Below are 13,460 nucleotides of genomic sequence, written 5' to 3'. Positions count from 1 at the left end.
ATTTGTGGAGAAAAAAGTCATGGATCCCTCACCAAGACAATGCCCCAGCTCACAGTGCGTTGTCAGTGAAGACGTTTTTGGCAAAACACAACATTCCCATCTTAGATCATCCACCCTACTCACCTGATTTGGCCCCCTGTGACTTTTTTCTTTTCCCTAAAGTCAAGTCAGCTTTGAAAGGAACTAGATTTGAGACTGTTGAAGCAGTAAAAGAAAAAGCGACGGAAGTAATGTATGGACTTACCGAAAATGATCTGCAGCATTGCTATGAACAGTGGAAAATTCGTATGGAGCGGTGTAGAGACCGAGGAGGAGAGTACATTGAAGGAGATAACATGAAATTGTAAATAATTGTAAATAAATGTTTTTTCCAGCATCAGTCCGGTTTTTTTCTAGCCGCACCTCGTAGTGCACGGGTCTGCTCTGCCTTTGGCTCGCATTCGATCCCTACAACCGTCTCACGTCCAATTCTTGTGTGGATCTCTTGTTTGGTTTTAGGAACCAAACCGAAGTAAACGTTAGGCAATACAGTGTCTGGTTGGTAGTTTGAATCTGCGTGCACAACGGTCTGACTGGCTAACGTCAATGCTAATTCAGTCGGTGGAACACAAGGAATTTTTTTAACAAATATTTCCCAGCACAGTTTACCCTGCAACACCCTTACAAGCTTTTCACACCATTTCTCACTATCCAGTATAAGTGAAGTAGAATGCAGAATCATTCTGGTGAGAACACGGGAAGTCCATTGATATGATTTTGACAAAGAGAAGATCGTTACGGCAAGCCGTCCACTTGCTATTGTCGTGAGCACCTACGGTAAGTGGTTGAAAGATGGTGTAACTACGAGTAAGCGAAAATGTGTTAGACGTCAATGTCCCGTCACAGAACGTGGAGGTCGGAGGATGCCCACTCTGAAAAGCATGATTAAGAAGGCATCTATGGCAAATCTGAACACAATGCTGACGCATGTAAAAGTGTTTCGGAGCGTACAGTTCTGTGCACATGGTGAACTTGGGGTTCCATAGCAGAAAACCCCTACGTGTTCCCATGTTGATGCAACGACAACGTTAGTTACGACTGCAAAGGGCACGGGATCATCGAGATTGTACCGTCGACCTTATATGTCAAAAAGCTGCAACTCTGCTACAATATTTCGAAGAGCATTGGTGTGAAATCACGGTGACGTCGTGGTCACATAATTTTCCTGATCTGAACCTGAGTGAATATATCTTGAACACTATCTGGTGCCAGCTTTGTGCCCACAGACCACGGGCCCGCAATTTACAGGAATTAGGTGATCTGTGCACAGACATCTGAGGCGACATAGCTCCGGAAACCTACCAAGGGTTTTCGAATGCATACCTCGCAGAACCGTTGCTGTATTCCATTCCAAAGGTGGACAATCACACTATTAAGTAGGTGGTCATAATGTTTTGACTTATCAGTGTATGAACTCGATGGCGTCACCAAGTCGATGGCGGTTCATGGATTGATTGTCAATTTGGATTCCTCTACCATTTCAGTCCAAACTTTCGAATACACCATTGATGACTAGTTTAAACAACTCTGGATATATTGTATCCTCCCAGGCGAACTTCTTTCGCTGCTGGGATGTTTTCGGTTACGCAGTATTCGACTACTCAGACTGTCATTGTTGTTTGTTCGTAAATATTTTTCATTAGCCTCACGTACTTTCGACTGAATTAGATTATAAAAGTCACTGCCCTGGTCACATGCTACTTTATTAAAACCGATAATCGGTTGCAGTTTTGCAGCCGTCATCAGAGCTGAAAACTAGAAAATATAAACAAAAACATATTAGGAATATTAGCAGATACACAAAACAAGAAAATGGATACTAAATTTCGGAGTAAAGTAAACAGATGACTTCAAAATTACAGCAGCGACACATAGGTTAAGCGGTTGTAAATTAATAATGCTGACTTACTGATTAAATAATAGTGGATACTGCTCTTTCACTGACATAGATTTGAAGGATAAAATGTTACCCCCAAGTGTGCTGCTGTTTCGTCTAAATGGATCTTGTAAGTCTCACTTCTGCTCTTGGTAATAGATGCGACTTCATTTCACACACGCGTACACACAGTCACTCTTGCATAAAATAGGTACAAATACAAAATCACAATCATTCTTTACAATTATTTAGGTCGATAAGTCATTTCTCTGTTCTGAGCGAATGGGTTTGCATCACTGTAACCAGAGTGGTATAAGGAAAGTTTAAACTGTTATGAATTACTGAATAGATTGAGCAGTCTACACACAGAAGTGTAGATCGGAATGAAACGGTAACATGAAGCGTCTATCGCAAGATTACTACAGCAATGAACGGAACTGCATATTTGAAGTTTAGCTCTCATTACAATAATTTTGACCTCAAATTACACAAATGATGGAATATTTACGAAACAAATGTAAAGTTTCAAGTGGTCGATGATCAAAGGAATTGATTCTAAACTTTACTTGTGTTAAACGATGCTGTCAAATATTCGCCTGCAAGCGACAGTCTGTATCTGAATGTAGAATAAAATAGCTTCACATATATTATTACTATTATTCTGAAATAACTGTCTCTAATGTCAATATATAGTACTGTTGTCTATCTCTAATGTCAATATATAGTACTGTTGTCTATCTCTAATGTGCATAGCGTATGGTATGTTCAATATGAACGTTCATTGGGTGTCGAAAATAATGGTCGCCTCCAAAGAAGTGTCAATGTAATTCCTCTCTGCCTTATGAGTGACATAATAGCAGCAATATATGACAGCAAATGACAGTCGCTGCATTGGTTGTTTTCGGCGAAGCAGGAAGACGCAAGGATGGCAATGAGCTATCTCATAAATGAACATTATATAAAAAAAGAAAATACTGTGCAGATAATATTGTTGGACAAACTGATAGATTCACACAATTATTTTTTACACACAAGAACGAACGACAACGGGAAGATTAATTTCAGCACGTGGCGCCTATTTATTAAAATTTCACTGCTAGATTTAATGCGTGCTTTGGTTGTCACAATAAATGCTTTTTAACAACAATTCTTCAATTCACAGTCCGCTTCTCAAACACGAAATTCAATAATCATATTTTCAACAATTTTGTCCACTGCACCATTTTAGTTTACAGTTTTTCTCTGTTTCTTGGACGAAATAAAGCCATCGTATCCGTCGTAACCACTCTTTGCTAACAGATCAAATATTCGAGTCCTTGTTATGAAAATCACTTGCGGGAGTCTTCTTGCCAACGTATTGTAAATCTTGACCTCCTGTTGTCTTCTGTGCCGATCCTTTATCTAAATGTTCATTCTTCATCTTGTTCCTTGGTCTCCTCTTCTTCGTTGATAATTTCAAAATTGGCGTCTCTTCTTAAAATTCAGTAACTTGTTGCCAGAAGGCCGCCATGATAATCAACCGCCGAGTTTTTCGTTCTGCTCATCTCTGCATTCTCATGGTTCTGCCTCTGTCTCCGTACCATAATTCTCTTCTCCAAATTACACTTTCCGACTATAACCACAAAGAAAACAACCTCCTTTCCTCAAATGAAAACAAGGTCAAATCACAGCCACACTGGAATATATAATAAGCACGCCCCCAAATTCTTAAGGAGCAATACTCTAACATTACCCTTCTCCCAGTAAATCAGACGGAAACTTAGAGATCACTTCCAGTTGCCTTAAGGCACTTTCAACATTAAATAAACATACCAAATGCTGTCGTGACAAATGATTAAACCAGTAACTCTACGGCTGGCAGGCACGTACACAACCGCAGCCAGTCCCAAAGCGGATAATTTGCATGAAAACCACTTAAAACATACACTCCATGATGATCAAAAACGGAATGAGGAACATGAGCCTCCTTAAAATAGCCACTGTTGAACCAAGTTCAGAATCATCTCTTGCACCTACAAATGCCACAATAAGTTTCAACAATCTTCTTACTTAAACACAGAATAAAAGTCATACATAACTTGGAGCTTGCAAATTACGAGCTGGGAAGCTGTTCAGCGTGAGACGACGAACCCACGACAATTTCGCACGTCAAGACGCCCAATGGTCGGCACCGTACATCCGGCGCGCGCCAAAAGACAAGGGCGGCGAGGTTAGGGACGCGGACTTGTTTTCAACTCAAGTTGGCTCGTTGGACGCCGACCGGAGACTCACTAGTCACACGTTCACTCAGAAAACCCGCCGGGGGAGCAGTCAAAGATAGCAGGACAGCCGAATATCGATATCAGCGATGCAAGTCGAACACCCTAGCGCCAGCCGCCACGGCTCAATATCATTAATATTGCGACCGATAAGATACCAACGACTTCACACTCTTTTCGAAATATAGGTTTAGCCTAACAAAACATCCTTGTCGTCGCTTGTATGGAACACAACATGCGGGAAACGTTACAACGCAGACGCCTAAACAAGCGCAGAGAGAAAAACATGTGACTGGCATGTGGAGATCACTGTTACTGAATTTCAGCAAACAGAAGAGACTGACTCAACCTTCGTTGCTTGTTTCTCTTTTACAGCATGAATCTCACGGCTGTTGCTTGTAATTTCCACCAAAGATTTAGTCAGTACTTGCTGAGAGAACATTACGAAAGAAGACAAATAGCGTTTCAAAATACTATAGCAGAAAACGTAGAAAACAGGAACTAAATAAGATTATTTTTGTCGCACAAGCAGACAACAGACTCAATTACTCTGTTTAGTGTATCTCAGTGAATGCCGAAAACTATAAATAAGTTAATGCGGTTTTTAACTTTTTGATGAAACGTTCTCAAAATTTCATATAATGATGCTTCTTGGAACAGTAGTGTGATATTCTGATGAGATTGTTTCGATATTCCAGGCGAAAATTTTCAATAAAGTAAGGGCACGGTAGAGGTCAGTGATCCTGGTAATTATATAATGCTGTGGATTGTACAATGAAATTGTATAAAATTAACAGAGAATAACACATAGCATTAAAAATATATTGGTCTCTTTCGTTCCTAATTTAGCAGTTGCAGGAATTTTGTATATATAATTATTTCAACAACAGTGATTGATATAGATTATCATTATCAACATCGTTATCGTCATCGTTAACCATTTGACGACCTCTGCCGGATAAAGGCCTGATCTTCACTGTCGAAAGCGTCACAGTCTTGATTTATAACGTATCCATATGATCTTGCATGTTTTCTAATGTCATCCACCCAACTTTCGTGACATCGTCGCCTCGATAGTTCCTTCTCCAGCAAAGTACTTTCTTGGTCCATCCACCATGCATTTGACGACCTCTGCCGGATAAAGGCCTGATCTTCACTGTCGAAAGCGTCACAGTCTTGATTTATAACGTATCCATATGATCTTGCATGTTTTCTAATGTCATCCACCCAACTTTCGTGACATCGTCGCCTCGATAGTTCCTTCTCCAGCAAAGTACTTTCTTGGTCCATCCACCATGCATTCATTTGGCTACATGTCCCATCCATTTACACTTCATTTTCACTAGGTCATTACTATATCTTCCAATACAGTCGATTCTTTGATGCAGATCTTTATTTTCGTTGTGCCTTGAGTGTCTGAGCTGCCATCATGTCCAAAGTTGAACGAGAAACTGTAAATCTTCTAATAAATGGGGCTGGACTCACACTAACAACGGTTCGAGGCCTGTTGTAGTAAGGCAAGAGCCAGCAACTGAGTTAGTTCATCAGTAGTTTCGTGCTCATGTTAAGTCGAGTGGTGAAGTTTGAAGCACACTGTCAGATGTTTTACGTGCCTAGAAGTGATAATAGTAAGTGTTAGTAAACATGCCTTTTTAATTAATACTCATCAAGCACATTATGCCAAAATGAAACATAAACACGTTAACTGCAACATGTAACATAAACTCTTTACCGAAAACAGGAAAGTTCAAAAACTTCACAAATGAATTGGACATACCAAACATCATAATAACAAGACTCCAAAAAATGAGAAATAAAACAGAAGATCCATTTGATTCTCACGGTTATAGAATTTACAATGGAAAACCAGGACAAAGAGTTACGAAACAATGTCCACAATCGAAGCAGGATTTATAGTAAATTTGAAAATGACAGATTCAATAACTGATTTCAAAGCTATTTATTCACGAATCGCAACTTTAACTCTGAAAACCAGAAACAAGATCTATACCATCATAAACGCCCATGCCACTACCAATGAGAAAAATTTTCTAACAAGAACTTTGGTAGAAGCAGAAAAATTCTGGGATCTTTTTGATCAGATAATAAAACAAGTCAATAAAAACAACGTAAAGACCTTAATAGGGGATTTTAATGCCCAACTGCGAAAGGAAAAGAAGTACAGAGATATAACTGGAAAATGGGCTCGACATAAACAAACTCATAGAAACGGTTAGAGACGTGGAAATTTGCGGAACACATGGACTCGTCTCTAAATATACATATTTTAAAGAAAACCAAGTAAACTTATGACACGAAAACATCGTGACTGGACAAAAGGAGACTAGCAGCTGGACCATGTCTGTATAGACTGAAAGATTGTAACTCTAATTTGCTTTGCTGAATAGCGTAAGATTGTGACTTGAATTTGGTATGCTGAAATCGGGTGCTAATTAGACCATGAAAGCGGTTTAAAACTGTGAGCTGTCTTGGGAGGTTAACCGTGCGTTTACTGGGCCACTGTTTCACGACTGGGTAACTAGTCTAGGTTTACCACCTTACCAATCAGACTAACATTGATTATAATCTTTTACAGTCATACAACAACCGGTAATATATCTATATAAAAGGAGAATTTAAATAAAAAGAAAGAAATCAGTTTATATTTGCAAATTTATTTTAAAGATTGTTCATTGAAATTTCAGCATATTATACGTGAGTTATAACTGAGCTGGTGCCTTATTTACGATTGTGAGACTGTGAGATTGGAATATTACGGAACACATAAAATATGGAGCCAAGATTGGGAGACTGGGTACAACACTGCATTCATAAAACAACACACAAAGAACATTGAAACACATGCAACAGAAAGTTAACCACAACCAATAGATTCAATTTTTCAGTTAAAGAAATTACTTTCGTAGCACAATCCTGTCCGTCTTGTAATTACCCTTCACGTGGTCAACTTGGTTTACAGAAAGCGTATAACTCCGCAATAATTTAGATAATAAAAATAAATTAGATCAAAAAGCAAATTACAAAACAAAAACCTCGAACTGGTTACTAACGTCTTACTATTAACCTGATGGGTCAAACAGTTATATAAGCACGTGGTACTGGTCTCACAAAGTACACGCCACGTGGGTTGAACATAAAGAAAAGTTGGTATATTCAAAATCTTTTCAAGACGATACGTTATAATCACACAAGCATTTGCATTTAAGATTGATCTTACTTAGAGTTACTGACCAACACGTGGTTCCACTTTACTCACAAAGTAGTAACAAAGCAACTACCGCTAATTAATCTGAACTGGACACGAGAATTACACTCCGCTGCAATTAAAGATAACCTTAGCTATTTTAAAGCTAACCCGAAATAAAATGATTAAATTCTCAGTTAACCTGAACTTAACAAATCCATTGTCCTATGGACTTAACAGACACGCGCTTGGCCGGAGATCTTACCACTTCAGACGCTCGCTACCGCCAGACTGCTACTGCTGGACTGCCCTGCGCTACCACTGGACTCCAACTGCCTACTGCTCGGCTGCAACTCTCCAACTGCCAGACTCCCACTGAACTACCCAGCGTGCTCCCGAGAGTCGCTCACAAAGACCAACGGAAGGCGCCAGAGGGGCAGCTTCCTATACCAACATGACAGGGGACGGACCGGACCATACTAAGAATGGAAACCTCTCTGCTTTTAGGAACCGTAGCTACCTGTTTCAACGTTGGTCCTACTGTTCTCTAGCAGACAGCCTTGTCTGCTACCCTCAAGCATGCAGCTACAAACACATTTGATCATTCATCCTCTCACACAGAAGGGAAGGGGGATGACAGTATCTTATCATACACAGTATATAAAAGAAAGCGGATGTAGGTTCCGTATGAGACTGTGTGACATGAATTACATATAAGAATTACATATAAACTGTGCTTTAAAGTGTAGTAGTGTGAGAGATCGTTCTTGTTTACGTGTAAAAGTAACACGTTCCACTACTCAGTCTCCTCCCAGATAGTCAGAAACGCCACAGTAAATTTAGAAGAGGAATTTATTCCTTAAAAGACTACAAATTTGAGAAATTAAACATGAAAGGAATCCAACAGAGACCTTTCAAGACAAATTCTTTGATAAAGAAATTCGAAATGTTAAAGTACTGAGAGGAACAGACACAGGTTCAAATAATTGTTTGGTCAAAATGAAAACCAAATTCACTCCGTTAAGGAAAAAAGACAGAGAGCAATTGGAGATAAAAGGAAGCGCGACCCACATAAATTAGTCAAAGATGACAAATATCAGAAAAACACACAAAAGAGATTAGTAACGGATAATCTTGAGGAATTAATACCAGTTAAAATAATCATGCTGAAGAATCGGCCCAGTAAATGAACGTAAACGACATGTATGGTGGACAATGGAATGCGATGAAAATCATGATGAAAGACATCAAACTTGGACAAAATTTCAGACTCAAAAAACAGAAGGAAATGAACCTAACCTCAAAAACATCAGAAAAAAAATTCTCTCATAAGAAAAACAGAGCGGCAACATGAAATGGATTTGCTGAGTTCAGTTAAAGAAGGCTACTGCAAAACCAATTCCAGAGATTGTTTCAAAGCCTTTGATAAACAATTACGTAAATACAACCGTCCTCCACTATTTCTGAGAAATAAAGATGGAAGAATAGCTCATAATAACAAGAAAAACGCAGAAATCATGACAGAAGCATTCGAGAAGCCGTTGAACTGTGACGAACCTCAAAAGCTTTTAACAATAGACACACGCACCCCTGTACAAACCAAACCAGAAAATACAAACCTACCTACAATAGCAGAAATAGAAACTGCACCTTAAAAAATGAGAAGCTGCAAAGCATGTGGTGAAAATCCTGTGTTTGAGGAAATGTGGAAGTATGCTGGTAAAACAACTCAGATACCTTTACATATTGTGTTACAAGAAATGTGGGCAACAGAAAAATTCCCAGACGAATGGACCACAGCTATAATTAACCCACTTAATAAAAAAGGAGACAAAAGTGATCCAGACAACTATAGAGGAATCTCGCTCTTTGACTGTACCTACAAGATTTTTTCCAAGATTTTACACAATAGGATTAAAGAACAACTGGAGAAGGAACTGGGGGAATACCAATGAGGTATCAGACCTTGGAGAACCTTTGGCGAACAAATAATTACTCTCAAATTAATCATGGCCTATTGCCGGAAACGAAACAAGCGTCTCTCAATTACATTTTTAGATTTTAATGAAGCAAGTGATTCTATCCATAGACCCTCACTGTTAAAAATTTTGAGACATTTCCGACCCCACCCAAATTTAATTAAACTGATAAAACTTATCTTAACAAATACAAATTCGGGCCGGCCGCTGTGGCCGAGCGGTTCTAGGCGCTTCAGTCCGGAACCGCGCTGCTGCTACGGTCGCAGGTTCGAATCCTGCCTCGGGCATGGATGTGTGTGATGTCCTTAGGTTAATTAGGTTTAAGTATTTCTAAGTCTAGGGGACTGATGACCTCAGATGTTAAGTCCCATAGTACTTAGAGCCATTCGAACCATTTTTTTTCAAATTCGAAAATTAAGTTCAGAGGGGAACTTTCTGAATCATTACCGGTAAAAACTGGTTTAAGGCAGGGAGGTGGTCCGTCACCACTTCCTTTCAATTGTGCCCTTGAATACATGATAAGGAAATGGTACAAGGACACTCCAAAGAACTGTAAGGTTGTAACACAAGACGGTGACACAAATTTGAAATATTTAGGGTTTTCTGATGACCTCGCTCCTCTCGCTAGCAACATTCAAGAAACCAAACAACAAATACAATCTTTATAGGAAATAGCCGAGAATATTCACCCTAAAATATCTATCGAGAAAACAGAAATAATGCTAACGGAACCGCCACTGGCAAACTAAATTAGAATTCGAGAACATGACATAAAAATTGTTGAAAAGTTTAAATACTTGAGAGAAATAATAACACACAACCATGGCAGAGAAACCACCATGGCAGAGTAGAATAAACACATTGATTAAAACACATCATGCTACCAATAACACGTATAACAAAAAATGCCTCTCAGTAGCCACAAAACTGAAACACTACAAAATAGTCACACAACCGCAAGTAACGTATGTTAGCGAAACTATATTTAAAACAGCCAACACTGTTGCAATAGACTGAATACTCAAAAGAGAAAGAAAGTTAGTCAGAACATTTATAAATAAAAAAACACCAATAAGACTGAGTTTGGAGAGTAGCTTAAAATCAAACAGTTTATAAGGAAACAGAAGCAGTGACAAGAACAATGAAAAAGAAACGGATCTCTTTCCTAGAACATTTAATGAGGACAACAGAAAATAGAATTAAGTGGAGGACAATTGAGAAGTTATGGAATAGTAAGCGCGGCATTAGATGGACCGCAGGCATCAAGGAGGGCATTATGAAATTACAGATTACGATAGAGGATTTGAAAGGCAAGACAGACGCCCTCAAGATTCTTCAGGACAAACATGTCACACTAACAATAAAAATTAAGAAACAGGGAATGGAAAGAATGATTTCGAATAGGAAGAGAAGGGCAAGATCTCAAAGAATGAAATAGTATTGGGCCAACAAAAAATAGAAGAATCTAATTCGTAATATTGAGTAAAGTGGTCCAATGGTGGCTATAAAAGCATTTGCATTGCTTAGTTTCTTTTTCTATTTCGGTTTCCCTATTGCAGGTGTCGCTGGTTATTTAATACACTGAAATGATTAAGAGGTGAAAAAAGTAATGGGATAGCGATATGCACATTACAGATGGCGGTCGTATTACGGAGACAAGGTATAAAAGTGCATTAGCGAAGCTGTCATTTGGTCTCAGGTGATTCATGTAGAAAGGTTTCCGAATTGATTACGGCCACACAACGGGAAATAACAGACTATGAAGGCGAAATAGAAGCTGGTAACATGGGACATTCCGTTTCGGAAATCGTTCAATATTCCGAGATCCACAGTGTCAAAAATGCGCCTCGAATACCAAATTTCAGGTGTTGCCTTTCAGCACAGACAACGCAGTGGCCGACAATCTTCGCTTAACGACCGAGAACGGCAGCATTCGAGTGGAGTTGTCACCGGTAACAGGCAACCAAAACTGCGTGAAATAACCGCAAAAACCAATGTGGAACGTACGACGAACGTATCCTTTAGGACAGTGGGGCGAAATTTGGCGTTAATGGTGTAAGTAGGCTGTTTAGGTTTTTATATTGGTAACGCCATTGCCACGCAGCGCTCTGTATGAAAATCACTGGCTGTGCTGTGTGCAGTCTGTGGCTGGGTGGCATTGTTGGAATTTGCTATTGTAGTGTTGGGCAGTTGGCTGTTAACAGCGCGTAGCGTTGCGCAGTTGGAGGTGAGCCGCCAACAGTGGTGGATGTGGGGAGTGATATGGCGGAGTTTTGAGAGCGGATGATCTGGACAGAAAATTTGTAAGACTGGATGTCATGAACTGATATATATATATATATATATATATATATATATATATATAATGACTTTTGAACACTATTAAGGTAAATATATTGTTTGTTCTCTATCAAAATATTTCATTTGCTAACTATGCCTATCAGTAGTTAGTGCCTTCAGTAGTTAGAATCTTTTATTTAGCTGGCAGTATTGGCGCTCGCTGTATTGCAGTAATTGGAGTAACGAAGATTTTTGTGAGGTAAGAATTCATGAAAGGTATAGGTTATTGTTAGTCAGGGCCATTCTTTTGTAGGGATTACTGAAAGTCAGATTGCGTTGCGCTACAAATATTGTGTGTCACTTTAGTGAATGTCTGAGTACGTTCAGCTCTGCTCAGCTGTTTGGAAATCAAATAACATAAGATGTTTATCAGCACAGTAATTCATTAATTTTTCTAAGGGGACGTTACAATGGGCCGTGGCAGCAGGCGACTGAAGCGAGTGCCTTTGTTACAGCACGTCATCCATCGCCTGCAGCCCCTCTCCTCGGCGCGTGACCATATTGGTTGGACCCTAAACGACTGGAAAACAATGGTCTAGTCAGATGAGTCCCGATTTCAATTGCTAAGAGCTGATGGTAGGGTTCGGATGTTGTGCAGACACCACGAAACAATGGACCCAATTTGTCAACAAGAGACTGTGCAAGTTGATGTTGGCTCCACGATGGTGTCGGCTGTGTTTACATGGAATGGACTGGACCTTCTGGCCCAACTGAATCTATCATTGACTAAAAAATAGTTATGTTCGGCTACCTAGAAACCATTTCCAGCCATTCATGCACTTTATGTTCACAAACAACAGTGTCATTGTCACTGGACCACATTTGTTCGCTAATGGTTTGAAGATCATTCTAGACAATTCGAGCGAATGATTGGGTCACCCATATTAATCATCATGAATCCCATCGAATATTTATGGGACACAATCGAGATGTCAGTTCGTGAACTAAGTCTTGCAGTGGCAGCACTTTCGAATTTATGGACGACTATAGAGCCAGAATGGCTGAATATTTGTGCTTGGGACGTCCAACGACTTGTTGAGTCCTTTCCACGTCGAGTTGTTGTACTATGCCGGGCAAAATGAGGTCCGACACGATATTAGGGGGTATGCCACGACTTTCGTCATCTCGGTCTATATTCAATATAATGAGTAAATGAGGCAGTCTTATAAAAACGCACGGAGCTTCAGTTCGACTAGTGATGTACAAATCACAATAGATGGATTCCCACAATTCACCCGACTGATTACTGCTAAGTGAGATGATCAGATCCAATCTGTAACTAACATACAATATATTTCTACTACATAAACAGAAGAAGAGAGCTCAAAATTGGTTACGCCCGAAAGAACAGTTTCCACACATATAGATATATATTTACTGCGACGGCTAATATGATCATTCAGTGCACAGCACTCTTCGCCTGACCTCGTGTGGAACTTCGCGTGATGTGGCGAACAAACAGAGAAAAAAGGACTAGGGGGCGTTACTTTAATGGTATGCTACAAACGGGAATATACGAGGGTTACTCCAAAAGAAATGCACACAATTTTTTTAAAAAATCTATCTTTTATTCTATATGTTTGAAAGTTTTACAGTGTGTAGACACATCCTTTAGGAACAATATTTTCATTTCTCCACATAATTTCCATCCATCTCAACTGCCTTACGCTATCTTGGGACCAGCGCCTGTATACCCGCACGGTAAAATTCTGGACCACCCTGTTGGAGCCACTATTTGGCAGTGTGAACAAGGGAGTCATCAT

This window comes from Schistocerca nitens, chromosome 6 (genome assembly GCF_023898315.1).
Source record: "Schistocerca nitens isolate TAMUIC-IGC-003100 chromosome 6, iqSchNite1.1, whole genome shotgun sequence".
Lineage (NCBI taxonomy): Eukaryota > Metazoa > Arthropoda > Insecta > Orthoptera > Acrididae > Schistocerca > Schistocerca nitens.
This window is presented reverse-complemented; position numbering follows the sequence as displayed.